This window comes from Protopterus annectens, chromosome 2.part1 (assembly GCF_019279795.1).
Source record: "Protopterus annectens isolate FY-2018-M chromosome 2.part1, PAN1.0, whole genome shotgun sequence".
In the NCBI taxonomy this organism is placed as follows: Eukaryota; Metazoa; Chordata; order Ceratodontiformes; family Protopteridae; genus Protopterus; species Protopterus annectens.
Window position 1 is genome coordinate 1,455,672,896 of NC_056729.1, and position 23,524 is coordinate 1,455,696,419.

Below are 23,524 nucleotides of genomic sequence, written 5' to 3' on the forward strand. Positions count from 1 at the left end.
TAGAATTTTTTTATATACATCTGTTGGCTTGCAATTCAGATTTTTCTTGCGTAATGGTTCAGTGAGCCATAATTTAGAACTGTAACTTTGCTGATGTATGTTTTGGTTTATATTTATTGTGCATTTGTAAATGCTAAAGCATATCTTTCAATCCAGTTACTAGTGTCTGTTGTTGAAGCACACATTTATTTCATTTGAAGAGGTTAAATGATAAAAACCTTATTTGTGTGTGTAACATCCGAACAGGGTTTTCTTTAAATAGATATTGTCCTAAGGGAGTTGTAAATTACTTTAGGAAGAAGTAATAGTGTACATTTTCTCAGTGCTCCTGAGTAAGGCTTATTAGATAAATTGTAACTGGAAAAGTGTAAGTGAGGAAGGCATAAGAGAGAGAATGACTTGGGTAGTTGTAGCATAGCACAGATTAAGGTGAAGTAAGAATGAGCAGCAATGAAAGGGGAGAACAAGAAGTATTCCCATGTTGGTTTATTTGTGCTGTAGTATCCTCATACAATCTCTCTCTTGTAGTCACTCAAATTGATTTTGACTTTACTATTATTAGGTATGGCAATAACTTTTGTCCTTTGCAATCACAGACATGTGCTTACAGGGATAGTGATACACACAGAAAAAAAGGAAGTTAAAATTAGGGAACAAAAAGAAGCTCAAATGAGAACCAAGAGATACTTGAAAAGGTAAATGATAAGGGCATCAACACATATACTGAAAAAGGGAATATTAGAACTAAAAAACAGGAAAGAACAATGAGGTAAGTATCTCAAAAGACTGAAAATACAAGACAATCATGTTAACCTAGAGTTACTACCTGCCCCTTTTTTCACGACATTCCATGGTTTAGACACTTGTGTCCTGCAGGAAAAAACTGAAAAATGGCAAATGTCCTTAGATTTTATAAGGGAAAAAAATTCATAAGCCTCCATTATTGATTGCATAAAACAATAATTTTGTATCTGAAACACCTAACTGTTACATGGAGCAGCATAAGCAACTCAAGTGCTACAAATGGATGAGCTTTTTTTTTTTTTCCCCCCGCAAATAAGTGATGTTCAGTCGATTCCATTGACTGGGGGTTGACTGTGTCCTGCAAAATCTCATGTTTTGACAAAAAATACGCCACTTTTGGTGTCTGAAAAGGTGGCAACCCTAAGTTGGCAGTGCTAACGTTAAAAAGGAGATTAGGCTTTGGAAACAAACAAAAAAAAAATCAAGGAAAGTAATCTTATCTTTTTTGTGTCTGTAGTTGCTTAAACTGATAGAGCTACTTTCTGTATTACCTACTTTCTGTATTACCTGTTTGTTCCTGCTGCATTTTGTTTTCTGTTTTGAGAAATCTGTTTGGCCTGGTCTTTTTTTCTATGTGGCAAATAGACAAATTACCTAGGCTTCAAATTTCACTTGTTTTCTTTTCATTAGTTTGTTTCTTGAGTTATACTTAAATACACAGGGTATATCTGTGGCCTTGTCTTCTCTCAGGATTCAAGGCGTGCAAAACAAACAGTTTTATTCCCTGCTGGTTATTTTTTCCCACCCACCCTCTCATTCCTTGCTGTGACTTCTAAACTAGTTGTTTTTTTGACCTGCCTACCTGTACTGTAAATTGAGCTTTGAAAGCTCTTCTCATTCTACACTGCTGTTCATAGGTTCATAGGTTGGTACTAGGCTATCGGCCCTAGGGCCTATACAAGCCTAGCCATAACAATTCCCTGGGTATTTCTTCCCCCCAATATTTACTTCCCTGGACCCCTGTCTAGCAGGGCGACTGACATGATCCCCGAGGTGAATTTCCTATCTCCCATCCAATCATCAAGGTTCCTTTTGAAGAGGGCCAAGCAGGCACTCTGCTTGACATGTATGGGCAGTCTATTCCAGAGTATGGGGAGTTTCTCTGTCAGGAACCTATCCCTCCAGCATGTTTTGTTCATTGTGATCACAAGGTTTAGATCCCTGGAGCATGTGACTGAGGGACTGGGATTTCTGTAAGTGGAGCATGCCCAACAGCTCAGGGTTTGACATGGCCTTGTATGTTAGCAGAGATCACCTCTGAGTAGACGGTATGCCACAGAGTATAGCTGGAGTTTTTTTTAGACAGTCAGCATAGGGCATCTGCTTTAGGCCTGTGATTCTTTTAGTGAGGTATTTCTACGGCCTTTCCAGCTGTTGCAGATGTCTTGTGAGGTACATACCAAACAGGGTGTTGTACTCTATAATGGGTCTAATGAGGGATGAGTACAGTGGGACAATGACCTCCTTTTTTCTGGATGAAAAGCCCTTCATGATGAGGTGTGCCACATAGAAGAATTTTCTGACTATTATGGTGATGTGATTATCGAAGGTGAGACCACTGTCCACCTGTGTCCCTAAGTCTCTCATCACACTTTCGGTGTTTAGTGTACTGCCACCTGTGTGGTAATTTATGGGTACATGGTTTTTCCCAAAGGGGGTAGCTATACATTTCTTGGCATTAAGCTTGAGCCCATGGCTCTGGCACCAAGCATCTGTTTCGCTAAGGCCCTTTTGTAGAACATCCACATCATTTGGGGATTCAATAATGGCTCCCAGTTTGCAGTCATCTGCGAACTTTGTTAGCCAGAGTCCCTTAGTGTTGGTCTGTACTTCAGAGAAGTAGATGCCAAACAAGAGTGGTCCCAGGACTGAACCTGAGGTACTCCACTTGTCACTTGTCTGGAGCTTGATTTGGATTTGGCTACTTTTACAGTCTGGGTTCTGTTAGTAAGCCAGTTGGCAACCCATCGAGTGACGTAGGGATTTATGCCCAGCTTAGTAAGTTTATCTATGATTCCAGAGTGGGGGATGGTGTCGAAGGCCTTGGCGAGGTCCAAATAAGCTGCATGGACCTCTTTACCCTCATCCATAGCTCTGGAGACTGATTCAAAGAAGTCAGTCAGGTTAAGGTGACAAGATCTGCCCTTCACGAACCCAAACTGGGTGGGGTCCGCTGTTTGAAGGTTGCCAGTGTCTTTGTTTATAAGTTCCATGATAATGCGTTCCATGCCCTTGCAGATCAGGCTCGTCAGACTGATGGGATGGTAGTTCCCAGGATCCAAGGTGGATCTCTCCCCTTGTGGAGTGGGATAACTGTAGCTGTGCGTCACTCAGTGGGCAGGAAGCCTGAGGTGAGACTATGATTAAACATAACACTTAGTTGAGGTGCCAGTTCATTTTGTAGTTCATGTAATACACAGCCCGGGATGTCATCTGGTCCCATGGATGCTGTATTCTTAGCTTTGGAGAGTGTGGTTTCTCTGTGGCCGTGATTACTGGAATTTGGCAATCGTTTGGTATTGAGATGGCCCCTTTAGGGGGTGAGAGGGGGGGTAAAGTTGGCACTAAATAGATCTACCAGGATATTGGCAATATCCTTGGGATCAGTATATTTAATGCCATTCTGTTGTAGCTCAGAGCAGATCTGAGCATTGCCATTTAGATTCTTGACATAACTATAGAATGCCTTGTGGTTATCTTTGGAATCTTTGGCAATTTTATTTTCGTAACTAGCTTTGGAGGATTTTATGAGGGATCTCAGCTTCTTACTGAGGCTGGTAAGAGAGTTTTTGTGCATCCTAGGATTTTCCTCTTTTCTGCAACAGTTTTTTCCTTCTGTTGTATAGTTTGTTTATGGCAGGGGACCACCAGATTGGCTTCCTTTTTTTTTTTTTTTTGGAGGAAAGCATCTTGGTTCTATTTGGGATGGCACGATTCATGCACAAGTAGATGTGCTCTTACAGTGCCTTAGTGTAGGATTCAGCAGTCGAACTTTCAGCTCCCGTCTCTACAAGAGTGTCATGAAGTTTGTCACTTCTGACTTGAGTAGCATGAAGTTGGCTTTGGAGAAGTTTTTTTACGGATGTTTCCTTACGGGGGTGGGGTGGGGGGGGATGTGGATGTCAAGGGTGATTTGCTTATGGTCAAACCTGACCGATGAGGATGTGACCACTGGTGTGGAGCATCTATATCCCATGTTAGTAATGACCAGGTCTAGGATATTGGAGCCCCTGGTGGGACAATGGATTAATTGATCCAGGGCGTTGGAATTTATGAATTCCAAGAACCGTTAGGAAAAGGTGTTGGTACCCGAGTAGTTTTCCCAGTTAATGGCAGGGTAGTTGAAATCACCCAGTATTAGGGTGCTTGGTTGTATCTTAATATTTTCCAGTATGTTTAGAAAGGTGTAGTGAGAGTCTTGGGGCATGGTGGGGGATCTGTAGCAAGCTACAGTTTGGATTGCAGTCTTACCTAGTGTTAGTTTCACCTGGAGAATTTCAGATGCCTTGTGTTGGGCAACTAGCCTGGAGGTGTGAATATCCTTGGTGAATATGGACACTCCTCCACCTTTAGTGTTTCAGTCTTGGTTTGGTGGCCGAAAAGTGTGGTAAGAGTTGTAGCCTGGCATTGCGCGAGTGCTGTCTGTAGCCTTGAACCAGGTCTCAGTTACCGCACAGATATCGATGTTCTCCATTTTTAGGAGTGCCTCAAGAGAGTGCATTTTGAGTTTTTTGACTTCTAGCATTGAGTAGCATTACCTTCAGATTTTGCATGTTTGTATCTGTTACGGTGGTGGTTTTGTCCTTTGAACCTTGACTAGAAAAGGCGCTATAGGGGTGGCAAAAGCTTTAGCCAGTAACCTGAATCCCAGGGGGACAGGTGCAGACCATCTCTGGCAAAGCATCGTGGTTTGTCAATCATGTCGTCCCAGGCAGACAGATACTGGGTCCTTTTTGAATGACACCAGAAGCTTAGCTAGTTGTTGAAGTCAATCATTTTGTCCTTATACTGTGGTATCATTCTTGGTGAAGGCAGGATGCTATTCAGGGCTAGGGTCATACCTGCCTGGGCTACATGATTCGAGAGCTCTTCCATGTCTCTCTTCTTGTAATCCAGGGAGGTACACCTCAAGTCATTCACTCCAACATGGACAGTGACAGAGTCGTATCTGTACTACTTGTGGAGTGACTTGAGTGCATGCATTATGTGGCGGATCCTGGCACCTGACAGGCAGCTGACTGTAATTTTCTCCTTGTTCAGCCTGGTGAGTGGGACATCAGTGTGCCTGACTGTAGAGTCACCTGCGACTAAAGTGTTGGGTATGTTGTCTTGCCTTAGGGACTGTTGTTGGGTGGCACACTGGTGTTGTGAGCTATGTGTCACTTTGGTTGTGACTGGTGTTTGTTTGCGTTTCAGCTTCAAAGGTCCTTGTTGCTTGGGCAAGTTAATGTTAAGGGCCTCCGCATATATGGGTTTAGTGTTGCTATGTGTGGGTGTTGATGGTGTGGGTTTTGAAGGGCTATGTGCTGCTGGAGGTGTAGTGCAGGTGCTAACCCTCTCCTCTTGACTGTTTAGCACAATCTTGGCTGGAAAGAGCTTTGCTTCCAGTTTGGCTATGTAAGTGCATCTCTCGCAGGTTGTAGTGTTGGGTGGTAATGATGTGAGGGTTGTGTGTGTACATGAGGCAGTTGCTGCATTGCCCAAGTATGCCCAGATTCACCAGGTGGACAGGAGAAATCACCGGAAGCTGACCCTTGGACATGCCTGTTTAGGTGCTTTTTTTGTAAAGTACAAGAGCTGTTTTCCCTTACTTTTGCAAGGTACTTTGCAATTGTAGGCTTAATGCCATCGATTAATTTCTCCTTATTAACAAGAAGAGTTGAGTGCTTGTATCAGTTTAAGGCTTCTGAGTGCTTTCCAGCAGGTTCTAGAGCAAATGCTAGTCACAGGGGTTCAGATTTTAGTGCTACTACTGAGAAACCAGCTAGTTCTAAGGGAAAATTTGAAGATCAGACTTTCTGGCACCTGGAATAGTTTAACCGTAGCCCCATGATGCGAAAAATGTACAAACACACACATTTTTAAGCCAGAAAGTTGAAAGGGATAGAAATCAGCCCAAAATGGCTAATAGAGTTACAATTTCAGAGCTGGAAACCACTCCTCTAGTGTTAGATAGGCAGTACAATACTCACCACTCCCACTGGTAAGCAGTAGGACTTCCCTGTACCACGGCAAGTTCTGGATAGCTCTGAACACAGAAAATAAAGTCCTGAAACCAGCAAAGCCTGGTATTTGGACTATACTACTAGGAAACACGGGAATCGAGCAAACAAGATAGTATTTTTTTGTTTGTTTTTTTGGTTAAGGCTAAACAATGCAATAATACAGTAAATAAACACAGAAAAGGCTAACGCACTTGAGTGTGTAGCCCTAGACAGTAAATGCAATTAAAACGCTACAAAATTAGCAATTTAAAACTTTTTAAATGAAGCAAGGCAAGTGCACAACTGAAAACCAATTTAAGAGGCAGTAATACAGTAGAATAAGTAGCTAATCTACATATATAGAAACGTCTATATATATATATATATACAGAAAAGCAGCTAAAACACACTAAAACAATTCATATGCAGTGCAACCTAGAGCACTTGAGTTGTAGCAATATTAAGGCAAATACAGTTTTAATAAATGCACTAAAATATAATCTATATTTCCAAAATGTTTGAGAAGCACAGTCAGAACACAAGGAGATTCAGGCATTTTTTTTGTTTGTTTTTTTAAGAAGGGGAGAAAGGAGGAACAGAAGGAAAGAAACTAAGTGGGTTGGCCTTCTTAGATGTTCTCTCTGTTTTAGGTAGAATGAGCTAATGACACTAGACTGGGAGGAGTGTCAAAGATCAAATTTAGAGTAGGGGCGGGCAACTGCAAGGCCAGCAGGTATAATAGGGAGGGAGGTTGGGAAGCTATTTTAGGCAAAAAATACTACAGAAATGTTTATCACAGCAGAAAACCAGCAGTGAGCCAGTAGCTATGAAATACAGTACAAGTATGCAGTATACAATAAAATTGCTACAATAAGCAATAACTACTACAAATAAGCATTGGCATCTTGAATTATGTATGGCTTTTCTTTGTGCATATTTTGAAAAGAAAGTAAATTTTGCCTCTCATCCATTTTGCTGATTTACTTGCTCTGAATTCATTATTTTGAATCCAGTGCATCCAGCCAAAGCTAGGTGCTTTTAATCAACTATTCCGTTTCTTTAGCATTTGAAGTAAATTACTATTGTTTTTTTCGATTTATTTGCTGTATTAAACTGAAAAGTGCTCCCCCCCCCACTGTTCTTGCTGCTTTTTTTTTCACCTGAAATCACCTTTCTAAGTGTTGTCTAGCTAGTTATACTTGAATTGGGTTAGGGAGGAACTCTGCTTCGCATGAATGGGAGGAGCCTGTTCCAGAGACAGGACAGTCTGTGGGATACATACCTGTCGCTCCATCAAGTCCTATTTATATCACAGGCAAGGTTTATGTCTTTAGAACGGGTAATTCTGGTGCTGTTTGTTTTGTGGATATGCAGGAGGTCCATCAGAGTGGGGTCTGACAATGCCATGTATGCCAGTCATAGATCCCCTCCCCCAGAAAAAAAGCCTGTAGCAGACAGAATATGGGGACAGGACCTTGAGGCCGTCTTCGTAGGACATTTTACTTACTCCCTGTATTCTTTTAGTGAGGAGCCTCTGTGGACATTCCAGTTCTTGCATCATCCTGGTTAGGTACATCCCAAAGGAGTCAATTGTACTCAATGATATGTCTGATGAAAGCCAAATACAGTGGAACAATGACTTCCTTGGACTTAGATGCCATACCTTAGTTTATAAGTTGTGCAGCATAGAATGATTTTCCCACTACTGTAGACACATGATGGCCAAAGGCTAGATTACTGCCTGCGTGTGTCTCTAAGTCGCCTGACTACTGGATCGACTCTAAGGAGTGTGTTGTCAGTATGATAGTACCAGGGAAGGATGACTTCCCAAAGGATACTATTATGCATTTTTTTGGCATTTAGTTTTAGTCCATGGCTCTGACACCTGTTGTTTGTCACTGTCAGCCCTACCTTGCAAACAGTTGTGTCAATGTGGGATTCAGTTACAGCTCCTAATCATTTGTACATTTAGTCAGCCAGAGACCATTGACATTGGCCTTGACTTGAGAAATGAATGCCAAAAAGGAACAGTCCAAAGACTGATCCCTAAGTAACTTCACTTGTGGCTGGCCTCTTTGCAGAGGTGGACTCCCCAATTCTAACTTCCTGGGTCCTCTCTCTCTCTGAGCCATTTGGCTATCCACCGGGTGACATGCGGGTTTGTATCTAACTTCTGGAGTTTGTCAACAATGCCTGAGTAGAGTATTATGTCACATGTGTTGGCCAGGTCAAGGTAGGCAGTGTTAACCATTTTGTCCTCATCCATTGCTCTGGTGACCTTCTCAAAGAAGTCCACCAGACTGAGTAGGCATGACCTACCCTTGAAGAAACCAAAATGGGTTGGGTCCAGTGTCTGGAGGTTTACTGTATCTCTATTGATCATTTCCATGATAAGTCTTTCCGTGGCTTTACATATAAGACTAGTCAGACTTATGAGTCTTGTTTCCCAGGTTTGTAGATGGCCCACTTTTGTGCAGAGATTACTTGCTGATGTTCTTTGTGTTTCACTGTTGCAGTCCTCATATTTGAGTTATCCCTGCCAGGGTAGTCCTTGGCCGTCCCGAATACCGGAGGCTTAGTATTTCTGCATCTGTTGCTGTTGTTTCACGACTGACGTCAGGTCGTCAGTAGTATAAAGTAAGGCAGCCGATGCCATTACGTCAGTCTTTCTTGCCACGGAGCCCGAAGCAAAAGCAGTTCGCACGAGTGCCGGTCGGCCGCTACCTTAGTTTTGTCTTCTGAATTGAAGTTGAAGTCTTCTGAAGCTAAGTACCCCTTTGGGGATCCTTTTTTCTTGAACTAACTGATGTCAGAAAAAGTTAACAATTGTCTCACTTGTGGAAAGCAAATATCACACCGAGACTTTCATTCTTACTGCATCACTTGCTTAGGCCCAGACCACGACGTCCCTCACTGTCGCTTTTGTGCTTTGTTCAACGCCAGAACTGCACATCATCGGGCCCTTATTGCAGCTAGATATTTTCGCTTACAGTCCTCATATTCCTATATGGTTTCTGTAAGCCATCCAACAGCAGATCTTCTAAAAAAAAGTAAGGATAAAGACAGGGACAGACCACACAGATCCAAACCTAGTGACAAAGCTTCTGTTAAGCTAGTCAGGTGCTTTTGCAGCCCCTGATGCCCGCTTCTGTGGATTTGCAGGCTGCTACCGAGACCCTTTTGGAGTCCGGTATGCCGCAAAACTCTTCTTCGACTAAGCATCCTGCGGTCATCTCTCCCTTGGATGGGTCTGGAGCCGCTGAGCAGGCACTGGCTTCCGAGGAAGTACTTTGCACTACCGATTCTCGACACAAACCCACAACTTTATTCACGTTTACCATTCTTTCGAAAACTACCGAGTTTCTAAGGCCTAGGGTACGAACCACACCCAAGAAACGGACGACCCAAACTCAAGGACACCTGCTTCCTTGCCTCAGTCTCAAATGCTTAAAACGGAGGAAGGACCTTATCATGCTGATCAGGGGAAGCCAAGCTGCCCCTTCCAAAAGAAAGAGATCTGTCCCCAGTAGTTTTGTCTGGACAGGAGTCTGATGACTCTGATGCATCTGAATATGAAGACATGCAACCTCTCTCTGCTTATGAGAATTCTGATGCAGAGGATTCCAGGCATTCAGCCTCTCCACCTGAGGACTTCTCCTTTGGGGAAACCCTTCATACCTTAAGGCAGCATTTCCAATGGGAATGCCAGGACTACCCTCAGTCTAAAAAGAGACTCAGAGAATTCTTAGATCTTCCACAGCACAGACCCCTGCTCATTCCCCTCAGTCCTGGATGTTGTGGACGATGTTTCCTGGAATCCAGTTTGACTCCTGACACCCTCCCTCCTGCACCCAGAAAACCTGACAGGTATTACAGAGTCCCTGACTCTCACAAATTTCTTTTCAAAAATCCTACTGCTGACCCTGAGGTAATTTCTCAAGGGCCTAAAGGAATTAAAGCAACCTCTGCTAAGAATCCCACCCACTCAGATAGGGATTCCTGAGCTTTAGACAGATGGGGTAAAAAAGTATGCACATCTGCTACTCTTGCTATCAGAGCATTAAATTGCCAGTTACATATGCTAAAATTTCAGCAACATACCATGGAACTCCTCAAAAAAAAGTGTCTTCCTTTCCTGCTTGAGCAGAATCTAAAGAGTTACAAGAGTTAATGCCTTCTGCAAGTCAAGTGACTAAGCATACCTTACACTGTGATTTTGATGCCCTAGAAGCTTCTTGCAGGGCAGCAGTCACCGGTTCTGTCTTTAGAAGGTATGCATGGCTTAAGGAACAGCTCTTGCCAGACCATGTTAAATCTAAATTATTGGATGCACCCTTGCACAAAGACAACTTATTTGACACTAAGGCAGAGGAGGTTTTAAAAAAGAGGGAAGAAAAAGCTAAATCTATACAGACAGTTAAGGATTTCCTACAGGTCCAGTCACCCAGGTTCAGCAGGCATTGCCCCTCCAAGCACTGGTCCTTTCCTGCTCCCACCAGGTCAGTTCAGCCCGGACCCTGGGGAAGCAGACCCCCAGAAAGCAGCCACAGGGAATGCAGAGGTCAAAACAGTGGAATTCCTCCACTTCAAAACCAGGGAGTTCTAAGCCACCCCCTCATGGTAAGAACTCTCTTCCCCCACCCCCTCCCTCTGCCCACCTTCACTTACCCCTAGGGGGAAAACTCTCCTTTCACGCAAGCACCTGGGCCACTATAACCAGCGACTGCTGGGTCCTCAACATAATGTCCCAGGGATACAGATTTTCTTTCCACACTCTTCCAACCCCAAAAGGGTTCCCAGGTCTACCTCCAAACCAGTGGGCAGAGGCGAAAAAGCAAGTCCTTTCCTTCCTGCTCTCTATGCAGAACAGAAAGGCCAAAGTTTTTACTCCAGCCTTTTTCTGGTACCCAGAAAAGAGGGCACCTGGCATCCCATCCTCAATCGATCCATTCTAAACACCTTCCTGGTGATTCCAAATTTCAGAATGCTCACCCTCCAGCATCTGCTACCCATGCCCTCCAAGGATGCTTGTCTAGCCACCCTAGACCTAAAAGAGGCCTACCTCCACATTCCTATCAGGGAATCATGCAGGAAATATCTACGTTTCAGGGCAGGATCTCTACACTTTCAGTTCTCTGCACTTCCCTTTGGCTTATCTATTGCTCCCAGAGTTTTCACAAAATGTCTGGCTCCCCCCATTGCCTTTTGCAGGCAAAGGAATATCCAAATTTACCCATACTTAGAAGACTGTCTAATTCAGGCAGACAGTGAGGAAAAGCTGCCAAGCACCTGGCCTTTGTAAAGTCCCTACTGACGCTATCAACAAATAGAAATCCAAACTAGTCAGTACCCAAAGGATTATATTCCTGGGAGCAAGCCTGGACACAGCACCCCAGATGGCATTCCTTACACCAGAAAAACAAACTTACCCGACAGCCTACTTCTCTCAACCTGCCACCAGACCCCAGTTATCTGCAAGGAAAATCCTGTAAGCTCTGGGGTTCATGGCATCTTGCATTCTACTCATTCCATATGCCAGACTGCATATGAGGAAACTTCATTTGTGCCTAAAAAGCCTTTGGTGTCAACACTCTCAAGACCTGGAAACTCTTATTCCAGTGATACCTTACCTAAGAAAAGATTTTTTTTGGTGGGCAGCAGCATGCTCCCACAACAAAGGACTACCTTTCTCACCCCCCCCTTTGCCGCCCAGACCCTCACCACAGAAGCATCGGACCATGCCTGGGATGCACACCTGGACGGCAGGTGCATACAGGGTCAGTGGAGCCCACAGCAAATCCAGATGCACATCAACCAAAAAGAGATGTTAGCTGTCCAGCACGCATTGACAGCTTTTGGGCCCCATCTCTCCCCAAGGGCTCACCTGATCAAAACAGGCAACACCACTGTGATGTGGTATATCAACAAGCAGGGAGGGACTCACTCCTACCAGCTATGCAGGCTGGCCATGACCCTTTGGCACACAGTCTGTGCTATGCAACTCCACCTGTTAGCACAATTCCTACCAGGTTCTCTAAACTTTCTGGCAGTCCACTTAAGCAGAAGTCTTCTGGACCCTCACAAGTGGCAGCTAGACAAAAGAACCTTCACCCTAATAACTCAGAAATGGGACACCCCGAAGGTCGAACTCTTTGCCTCCAACACCAACCATCAGCTCAGCATGTTCTACACCAGGGAGCATCACTGCATGGCTTGGAAAGTGGATGCCCTATTCTTCCCCTGGGTCAATCTATCGGTCTATTCATTTCCTCCACTACCTCTGATCACCAGGGTACTGCTCAAAATAAGGGAGGAAAAACCCAAGGACAATTCTTATTGCTCCAGACTTGCCTTGCCAGTACTGGTATCCACTGCTGCGCAGCCTGTCCCCACTGCCACCATGGCATCTCACTCAGACCCCAACCCTCCTGACCCAGATGGAAGGAGAATTCATGCATCCCCAGTTGCAGACCCTTAGTTTGGCAGCCTGGCTTATTCCCTGATGACTGATCAATCTGCCAACCTCAGTAAACAGGTTCTAGATGTTATACATGAAGCTAGACGCCCTAGCACTAGAAAGTCTTATGCTGACAAATGGAAAAGGCTCTTCACCTGGATTCAGGCTAAGGGAGCCAGTATGGCACAGCCCTCCCTCCTCTCATCCTGGATTGCCTAGCTGATCTGCTACACAGTGGTCTCTATTTTTCCTCTATTAAGATTCATGCCTCTGCTATCTCTGCTCATTTCCACACTGAGCAGCCCCTTTTCTCACACCCTCTGATCAAACAATTCCTAAGAGGGGCTAGCAACTTGAGGCCACCCAGAAGAGCGCCTACCCCAGCTTGGGACCTTAACTTTGTGTTGGAAACGCTCACCCTGATCCTCCTTTGAACCAGCATCTTCAGCAGAGTTAAAATTTCTCTCCTGGAAGACAGCTTTTCTTCTAGCCATCACTTCAGCCAGAAGAGTCTCTGAGCTACAAGCACTCCTGGCTGTGGAGCTCTTCATCATCATCCATGCTGACAGGGTTTCCATCAGGACTAACCCATCCTTCATGCCTAAAGTGGTGTCCATTGTGGCTCTCAACCAATCCATTCATTTGTCCACCTTTTTCCCTAACCCACAAAACAAGGGGAACAGGATCCTGCACTCTCTAGATGTGCACAGACAGCTCAGATTCTGTCTAGACAGGACTAAAACATCCAGAAAGTCTGATCAATTACTGGTTAGCTTTGCTGCAGGGGCAGAGGGCAAAACCATCTCCAAACAAATAATTTCCAAATGGATAGCACACTGCATCCATTTCTGTTACAAGCAACACGGAAAATCACCATAAAGGGGGTCAGGACTCACTCCACCAGAGCAGCCTCCACCTCTGCAGCTTTCCTCAGAGGAGTCTCCACAGGGACATCCTGGAGGCTGCCACCTGGACATCTGTTCACACTTTCACCGAGCATTACCACCTGCCTATCTTCTCCAAATCCAGGGCAGGCTTTGCCACTGCAGTTTTGCAGGGCATCCTAGCCAGCCCCTAGTCTCCTTAACTGCCTCCAACCTTTTCCTCAGCTTTGGTAATCAACCCAAATGTGATGACTGCAACAGTGAAACACGAAGAACATAGTACAGATGTGTACACTTACCATAAATGTCGATGTTCGAGTGTACTCACTGTTGCAGTCCTGGATGTTCTTCATGTTTCACTGTTGCAGCCATTACATTTGGGTAATCTGCTGGCAGGTTGCCCTCCAGTCGGCCTGATTAACAAAGTCTTGGGTCCTGCATCAGTTGCTGTCCCTTCTTCCATGACGTCAGGGGTATAAAACATGCAGCCGACGCCATTACATCAGTCTTTCTTGCCATGCAGTGCCCGAAGCAGAAGCAGTTCGCAAGTGCCGGTCAGCCGACTCCTGAAATTTTCGTTTTTGAGTTTCAGAACCGAAGTCTTCAACTAAAAGCTAAGTACCCCACTGGGGAAACTTTATCTTGCTCCTTACCGATGTCAGTAAAAGTTAATAATTGCATTACTTGTGGGTAGCAAATACCTCATAAAGATTTTCATTTGTACTGTATTATTTGCCTAGCCCCTGACCACAACTTACCTTGCTGTCGGTTTTGTGCTAAATTTGATCAACGCACTATTAAACGTCTGTATATTTTTGCTTCTAAATATTTTGGATCTAGATTTAATTATCCAGAAATGACGTTGGTTAGCAACCTGACTAACGGAATACCTAAAAAACGCAAAGAAAAAGTCAGAGACAGACCGTCGAGGTCCGAAACTGACGACAACACATCTCCTAAGCCAGTCGCCAGTTCGCCGGTACTCAGTGAGGCGCTTTCGTAGCCCCTGATGCCCGCTACTTCTGATTCGCAGGCCTCTACTGAGACCCATTCAGAGTCTGGTATGCTGCGAGATGTTTCAATTATGGAACCCGCGGATGTCTCTACCTTAGATGGGTCCGGAGCCACTGTGCAGGCACCGGCTTCTGAGAGTGTTTTCAGGCCTACAGATTTGTATATTAGCCCGACGCCATCTTCAAAACTAAGGCCAAAATCTAAATCTATGTCTAAAAACCAACGCCTGGGCCACATGTGCAGGCCCCTATGCCTAAAAAACAAATGATCAAAATGACTGAAGATTTAATTACTCTGATCAGGGGTAGTCAACCCCCTTCTTCTAAGAGGCCTAGGCAAGACAGTGATTATGAATCTTCTGACAAGGATTCTATTTCTTCTGACTCTTCCAATGAACAGGATTCCTACTTAATGAGGACTCTGATGCAGAAGACTCCATTCCTTCTGCTTCTCCCCCTGAGGATGTTTCTTTTGGGGAAACTTTACATACCTTAAGGGAACACTTCCACTGGGAAAGTCAGAATTTCTCTGAATCTAAAAAAAGACTTAAGGGATTTTCTTCTTCTTCCTCAGCATAGGCCTTTGGCTATACCTTCTGTTCTAGACATTGTTGATGTTTTTTCAGACTCTAATATGACTCCCGATTCTCTGCCTTTGGATGTTCATCGTGCATACAGCTGCAGTCCTTCCATATGGGTTATCCTGCAGTCAGGCGGTTCCTGGGTCGGCTGAATTCCAAAGTATAGGTCCAGCATCGGTTGTCGTCACTTCTTCCCTGACGTCAGTGCAACAGGGGTATAAAAGAACCAGCCGACGCCATTTTCTTCAGTCTTTCTTGCCGCACGGTGCCCGAAGCAGAAGCAGTTCGCAAGTGCCGGTCGGCCAGCTCCTGAGATTATGAAAATTTGGAAACCGAAGTCTTCTTAAAAGCTAAGTACCCGTTGAAACTTTTCTTGCCTCAGACCGATGTCAGACAAAGTTAATAATTGTATTTCTTGTGGGAAGCAAATACCGCATAAGGATTTCCATTCCCTCTGTATACCTTGTTTAGGCCCTGACCACGAGGTCTCGGCCTGCCGCTTTTGTGCTACATTCAACAAACGCACTATTAAGCGTTGGGCGGAGTTCGCCCAGCATTATTTTGGAAAAGCATTTAACTATACTATGTCGTCTGATACTCCGACTCCGGTTTTGTCTAAAAAACGAAAAGACAAGGAGCGACACTCGAGGTCCGCGGCCTCTACCGACACCACGCCAAAGCCGACTACACGTGGTCCGGTTCTCAGTGAGGCGCCTATGCAGCCCCTGCCTACCGACGACCTGCCTTTAACGGTGTCTCCTGTACCCGAGGTCACAGGCTCCTCGGCCATACCCCAACTATAGATACTGAAGCCACTGTCGGAGTTGAAACTCAGAATGTGGACAGGTCCACCTCCACTCAAGGTGTCTTCAGACCTTCCTCTTCTTTTTCTATCAAGGCTTTCACCAAGTCTAAAGCAACCATGCACTCTAAGAGACCAGCTGCACTGGGCCCATCTCCAGGCCCCATGCCTAAGAAACAGATGCTTAAAATGGCTGAGGATTTAATTACTCTTATCAGAGGTTCTCAGCCCCCTCCAGACAAAAGGCCTAGAGTGGAGGAAGATTCCCCCTCCTCTGATCAGGGCTCCATTATTTCAGAGCACTCTGATGATCAGGAACATTCTTACTCCTCTTTTGAAGACTCTGATGCGGAGGAGTCCATTCCTTCTGTATCTCCCCCTGAGGATTACTCATTTGGGGAAACTTTGCATACTTTAAGGAAACACTTCCACTGGGAAGGCCAGGATTATTCTGATTCCAAGAAAAGGCTCAGGGAATTTCTTTTGCTTCCTCAGCACAGGCCTTTGGCTATACCTCCTGTCTTGGACATTCTAGATGATGTTTACTCGGAGGCCTGCCTTAACCCGGATTCTCTACCTCCAGCTCCAGTTAAGCCTGACAGGTACTACAGGGTCCCTGACTCACACCAATTTCTTTACAAGAGCCATGCTGCTGACCCAGAAACCATCTCACAGGGCCCCAAGGGAGTTAAGGCCTCCATTGCTAAAAATCCTTTGCCTTCCGAGAGAGATTCCAGATCCTTAGAAAGGTGGGGAAAAAAGGTATATACCTCAGCTACCTTATCTATGAAGGCCTTAAACTGTCAGTTTCATATGCTAAAATACCAACAGTTTATGTTATCACAATTGAAAAGTAAAATGTCACAACCTGAACAACAAGATTTGAAAGAGTTGCAGGACTTGATACATAGTGCAGAACAAGTGGGTAAGCATACCTTACAATGTGGTTTTGATGCTCTAGAGGCCTCATGCAGAGCTGCTGTTACAGGATCAGTCATACGTAGGCATACCTGGCTTAAGGAACAAGCCTTACCTGATCATGTCAAAGCTAAATTACTAGACGCTCCTCTTCAAAAGGATGTACTATTTGGTTCTAATGCTGAGGAGGTATTAAGGAAAATGGAGGAAAAGGCTAAATCAATGCAAACTGTGAAAGAATTTCTACAGGTACAACCCCCACGTTTTAGTAGAAATTGGCCTTCCAAAAACTGGTCCTTTCCTGCCACAGACAGACCCCAAAGAGGCAGATACAGGCGCCCGAGGGGCAGAGGGCAATTCCCAAGCATCGTTTAGAGGCAGACAGTGGCAAGCTCCTACACAAAGAGGTGGTGAGGATAACTCACAACCATTCAGAAAGCAAGCCCAATGACTTTCCCCTTTGCATGCCAAGCAAGACTCAAATGGCAGCACCCTTAGGCGGAAAACTGGCATTATTCTCAAAAAAATTGGCATATTGTCACAAAAGACAAATGGAGGATCCTGGGCATTATAAACAGAGGCTACAGATTCCATTTTCACACCCTTCCAAAAATGAGAGGCATGCCAAACCTGCCACACAATCAAAGGGCAGAGGCACAAAGGCTAATTACAGATCTGAAAAACATGAAAGCTATTCAAGAGGTACCTATGCACGAACAAGGTCAAGGGTTTTATTCCAGGCTATTTCTGGTGCCAAGGAAGGGAAAAGATTGGAGACATATTCTGGATCTATCCATCCTAAACACATTCCTACTCGTACCAAAATTCAGGATGCTCACTCTACAGCAGCTTCTTCCCATGCTGGGCAAGGAGTCTTGGCTGGTAACATTGGACCTCAAGGAGGCATACCTGCATGTCCCAATCAGACAAAATTGCAGAAGATACCTCAGATTTCTTGCAGGTTCAACTCATTATCAATTCTCTGCATTGCCCTTTGGCTTATCTACTGCACCCAGAGTATTCACGAAATGCCTGGCATCAGTAATTGCCTACTGCAGACTTCAAGGGATACAAATATATCCCTATTTGGACGACTGCCTGATCCAAGCGGACAGCAAACACATCCTTCAGAAACATCTGGCTTATGTAATAATGTTATTAAACTCTCTGGGATACACAGTCATCAAAAAGAAATCAAGACTAATACCCTCTCAGAAGATAATTTTCCTGGGTGCCAACTTGGACACAAACACCCAGATGGCCTACCTCACGCCAGAAAAGCAAGGGCAACTAATCCAATACTTCAGAACACTAGCAAATTGCACCAGGCTTACTGCAAGGAAAATCCTGCAGGCTCTGGGATTCATGGCATTTTGCATCTTACTAATCCCTTGTGCAAAGCTGCATATGAGGAAACTACAAGGGTACCTGAAAAACATATGGTCTCAACACAGCCACAGTTTGGAAACAGTAATACCACTAATTCCATGTCTGCAAAAGGAATTTCTGTGGTGGGCTCAAGCATGCCAAACAAACACAGGTCTCCCTTTCAGCAAGCCTCAAGCAAATCAAGTCATCACAACAGACGCCTCGGACTACGCCTGGGGGGCGCACATGACAGATCGGTGCATTCAGGGCAAATGGTCCCAAAAAGAAAAGCACCTTCACATCAATCAAAAAGAAATGCTAGCAGTAATAAATGCTATTATAACTTTCAAGAATTTTCTAAAGCCAGGTCATCTATTGATAAGAACGGACAACACCACAGTTATGTGGTACATAAGCAGGGAGGGACACATTCTTACCCCCTATGCAGACTGGCCATGTCACTTTGGAACACGGCCATGGACTTACAAATGGAACTACAAGCACAGTATTGGCCAGGCAAGGAAAACATGCTGGCAGACAACCTAAGCAGAATTATGACAGATCCACATGAATGGAAGTTGCATCCAAAAGTTTTTACAGAAATAATCCAAGAATGGGGAAGACCAGACATAGATCTATTTGCCTCCCACAAAAATCATCAATTGATAAAATTCTGCTCAAGGATCTTCCATCCAAAGGCCTGGAGAGTGGACGCTCTCTGTTTCAGCTGGATATCAATGACAGTTTATGCCTTTCCACCTCTTCCTCTGCTGCCCAAAGTTCTATTGAAGACCAGAGCAGACAGACCAAAGATGATCCTCATTGCTCCGGACTGGCCAAGGCAACACTGGTACCCACTCCTGAGCAGCCTGACGCATTCCCCACCATGGACCCCTGCCTCTAATGCCTCTTCTGACTCAACACAACTTCAAAACTCTTCACAGTCAGCTAAAAACTCTCAATCTAGCCGCATGGAAGGTTCCTTAGCATCACAGCAGGCCCTACTCTCCAAGGAGGTGCAGGATGTCATTTTGGAGGCCAGAAGGCCATCAACTAGAAAAGCTTACTCTGCAAAATGGAAACGTTTTTGCGTCTGGAATGAGAAAAAGGGCCAGGACCCTGGAAAACTGAATTTACCACAAATACTACAATATTTGACAGAACTGCTAAGCAGTGGACTTTCTTTCTCCTCCATCAAAATCCATGCCTCAGCCATTTCTGCAGAATACAACACTGATCCACCTTTATTCTCGCACCCTCTCTTAAGACAGTTCCTCAGAGGAGTTAAGAATTCGAGACTTTCTAGGAAACAACCAATACCTGCTTGGGATCTTAATTTCATTCTGGAAAAACTCACCCTGCCTCCTTTTGAGCCAGCTGCTTCAGCAGATTTGCAATACTTGTCCTGGAAAACAGCTTTCCTTCTGGCTATCACCTCAGCTCGTAGAGTTTCAGAATTACAGGCTCTCATGGCTGTCCAGCCTTTTATCATCTTCCATCAGGACAGAGTTTCCTTACAAACCAACCCATCCTTTATGCCTTAAGTGGTATCCAGGGTAGCTTTAAATCAGGCCATACACTTACCTACTTTTTATCCTAATCCTCAAAACAAAGGGGAGAGATTGCTACATTCCTTGGACATCCACAGACAACTGCATTATTATTTGGACAGAACAAAGCCTTTCAGAAAATCAGAACAGCTCTTTGTGGCCTATGCAGTAGGAGCTCAAGGAAAACCAATTTCCAAACAGACAGTTTAAAAATGGATAGCCCACTGCATACGCTTTTGCTATTCCTTTCATGGCAAAACTGTACCTACAGGCATTAGAACTCATTCCACCAGGGCCACAGCCACCTCTACAGCCTTTCTCAGAGGAGTTCCTACCAAGGATATCTTGGAAGCAGCCACTTGGAGTTCTGTGCATACCTTCTCCAAGCACTACAACTTAACCATTATACTCCAAATCTAGAGCAGGCTTTGCCACTGCAGTCTTGCAGGGCATTTTGGCTCCCCCTAATTACACCTAATACCTACCACCCCTTTCTTAGCTTTGGGATTCTACCCATATGTAAGGACTGCAGCTGTGTATGCACGATGAACAAAGTACAGTTTTGTACCTACCATAAATGTAGATGTTCGAGTGCTAATACAGCTGCAGTCCAGGTTTCCCTCCCTCCTTCCCCTCTAGGGGTATTCTTTTATGGTGTATTTGCTTGCAACTACTGTTTTTTGATTATATTTATTTATTTTATTTATTTTATTTTACATTTGTTGACCGGGATGGTCCGACTGGATACATGTCCATTTTCAGCAGAGGCCCGGGGAGAAAAGCTCCACATTAACAGTAGGAAAAATACATATTAAAGAAAAACAATTTATTCTCTTTGGTAGTTTAAACAAAAAGATAAAAATACAATAAAGTATATAAAAATAGACTACCCTAGATATTGAGGGGGGGGAAAAAAGAACAGACACAGGATACGACATGCTTTTTTCTCTTTCTATTTTGCATTACATTATTACCTAATTTTATGTATTGCCTTCCTTCTGGGGGCACCTGACATCTGGGGCAAGAAAAACTGAAGAAAATGGCGTCGGCTGGTTCTTTTATACCCCTGTCGCACTGACGTCAGGGAAGAAGCGACGACAACCGACGCCGGACCTAGACTTTGGAATTCGGCCGACCAAGTACCCGCATGACGGCAGGATAACCCATATGTAAGGACTGCAGCTGTATTAGCACTCAAACATCTACATTTATGGTAGGTACAAAACTGTACTTTCCTAGTAAGCCAGACATACTACAGGGTTCCTGATTCCCACAAATTCCTTTTCAAAAATTCTATTGCTGATCCTGAAACCATTTCTCAGGGTCCCAAGGGCATTAAGGCCTCTACTGCTAAAAATCCTACCCCTTCTGATAGAGATTCCAGGGCGCTGGGTAGATGGGGTAAGAATGTTTCATATGCTTAAATATCAACAGCATATTATGGGACTACTTAAACAGAAAATTATGTTAATTTCTGACTGTGTGGAAAATAAAGATTTACAGGATTTATTACATTCAGCTGAACAAGTTGGAAAACATACTTTGCAATGCGGTTTTGATTCCTTAGAGGCCTCTTGCAGGGCCCCTGTAACTGGATCTGTGCTAAGAAGGCATGCTTGGCTCAAAGAGCAAATTCTGCCTGATCATGTTAAGCAAAATTGTTGGATGCTGCTTTACAACAGGACCGTCTCTTTGGTAATAAGACTGAAGAAGTGTTAAAAAAGATGGAATATAAAGCTAAATCTATGCAAACTGTGAAAGATTTCTTACAAGTGCAACCTCCAAGATTTAGTAGGCACTGGCCTACTAAGAACTGGTCCTTTCCAGTCCCTTCGAGAGCCGCTCAAGTCAAATCCAAATCTGCTATCTGCAAGACAAATTCTGCAAGCCTTGGGTTTCATGGCCTCCTGCATTCTTCTAATTCCATATGCAAGACTGCATATGAGGAAACTTCAGTGGTACTTAAAAAGTTTATGGAGTCAACATTGTCACAGCCTAGAAACAATGATTCCTATCATACCTTGCCTGCAACTAGAGTTCCTATGGTGGGCAGAGGCCTGCCACCAAAACAAGGGACTGCCATTCACTCCACTCCCTGCCGCCCAAACCCTAACTACAGACGCATTAGATTATGCTTGGGGGGCTCATCTGGCAGGGAAGTGCATTCCGGGCAAATGGAGCTCTAATCAAATGCACCTTCATATCAATCGGAAAGAGATGCTAGCTGTACAGAATGCACTGACAGCCTTCAAGGACTACCTTCATCCAGGGCAATTAATGATAAAGACAGACAACACCACAGTTATGTGGTACATAAACAAGCAGGGGGTACACATTCCTACCCCCTTTGCAGACTAACCATGGCATTGTGGAACACAGCCTTGACCTCCCAAATACAACTATAAGCTCAATTCCTGCCACGAAAGCTGAATACTCTGGCAGATGAACTAAGCAGAAATCTTATGGACTCACACGAATGGAAACTGGAACCACGAATTTTCAACCTGTTGACACGCAAATGGGGGAGTCCAGACATAGATCTTTTTGCCTCACCACAGAACTGTCAGTTGGACAATTCTGCACAAGAATTCATCACAAAAAAGCTTGGAAAGTGGATGCTCTATCATTTAGCTGGAAAAACATATCAGTCTATGCCTTTCCACCTCTGTCTCTGCTCTCCAAAATTCTACTAAAAGTCAAACAGGACAAACCAAAAATGATTCTAATTGCTCCAGACTGTCCTCGACAACACTGGTACCCACTCCTGCGCAATGTGTCACACCTTCCTCTGTGGCACCAGCCTCATACACCCTACCTACTGTCTCAGCAGAACTACCAAATTCTGCACACGCAGCTCCAAACTTTAAATCTTGCAGCGTGGCTAATCATCTAATTTCACCCTTGGCATCCCTCAGCAAGCCTGTGATGGATGTCATTTTGGAGGCTAGAAGGCCTAGTACTAGGAAATCTTATGCTGACAAATGGAAAAGATTCTGTGCCTGGAACCAGTCACAAGGAATAAGCACAGCAATGCCCAGTATTCCTCAGATTCTGCAATATTAACTGAGGTGCTTCACAAAGGTCTATCTTTTTCTTCCATAAGAATCCATGCCTCTGCCATTTCAGCTCATTACAACACAGACCCTACCCTCTTCTCTCATCCTCTGCTAAAGCAGTATCTCAGAGGGGCCAAGAACTTAAGACCTCCCAGGAGAGCTCCAACCCCTGCATGGGACCTCAATTTTGTTTTGGAAAAACTCACTCTCCCTCCATTTGAGCCAGCTGCTACTGCAGACCTAAAATTTCTCTCCTGGAAAACAGATTTCCTTTTAGCAGTCACTTCAGGTAGAAGGATTTCTTAATTTACAGGCTCTTATGGCAGTGGAGCCTTTCATTATTTTTCATGCTGCCAGGGTGTCTCTCAGGACCAATCCATCTTTCATGCCTAAGGTGATATCTAGTGTGGCTCTCAATCAGACCATTCATCTGCCAACTTTCTTTCTCAATCCACAGAATAAGAGTGAGCGGATTCTGGATTCATTGGGTGTACACAGACAACTTAGATTTTACTTGGACAGGACAAAATGTCTAAGAAAATCTGAACAACTCTTGGTGGCATTTGCTGGAGGGGCAGAGGGAAAGGCTATTTCAAAGCAGACTGTTTCCAGATGGATAAGCCATTGTATTAATTTCTGCTATATGCACCATGGTAAAACTATCCCCAAGGGGATCAGATCTCAGTCCACCAGGGCTGCATCTACTTCTGCGGCCTTTCTCAAGAGGGGTTCCTACCAGAGATATTCTAGAAACTGCTACCTGGAGCTCAGTTCATACGTTCACCAAACATTACCACTTAGCTCTGTTCTCTAAATCCAGAGCTGGCTTTGCCACTGCTGTCCTGCAGGGCCTTATAGCTGCTCCTAATGCTGTATAATTACATCCT

General features: G+C 44.4%; 1 protein-coding gene across 3 annotated transcripts in view; it reads left to right on the forward strand.

Moving 5' to 3' along the window:
* PDS5A (PDS5 cohesin associated factor A) overlaps window positions 1–23,524 on the forward strand; it is a 4,482,835-nt gene that overhangs the window by 4,014,894 nt on the left and 444,417 nt on the right. The window lies entirely within an intron of this gene.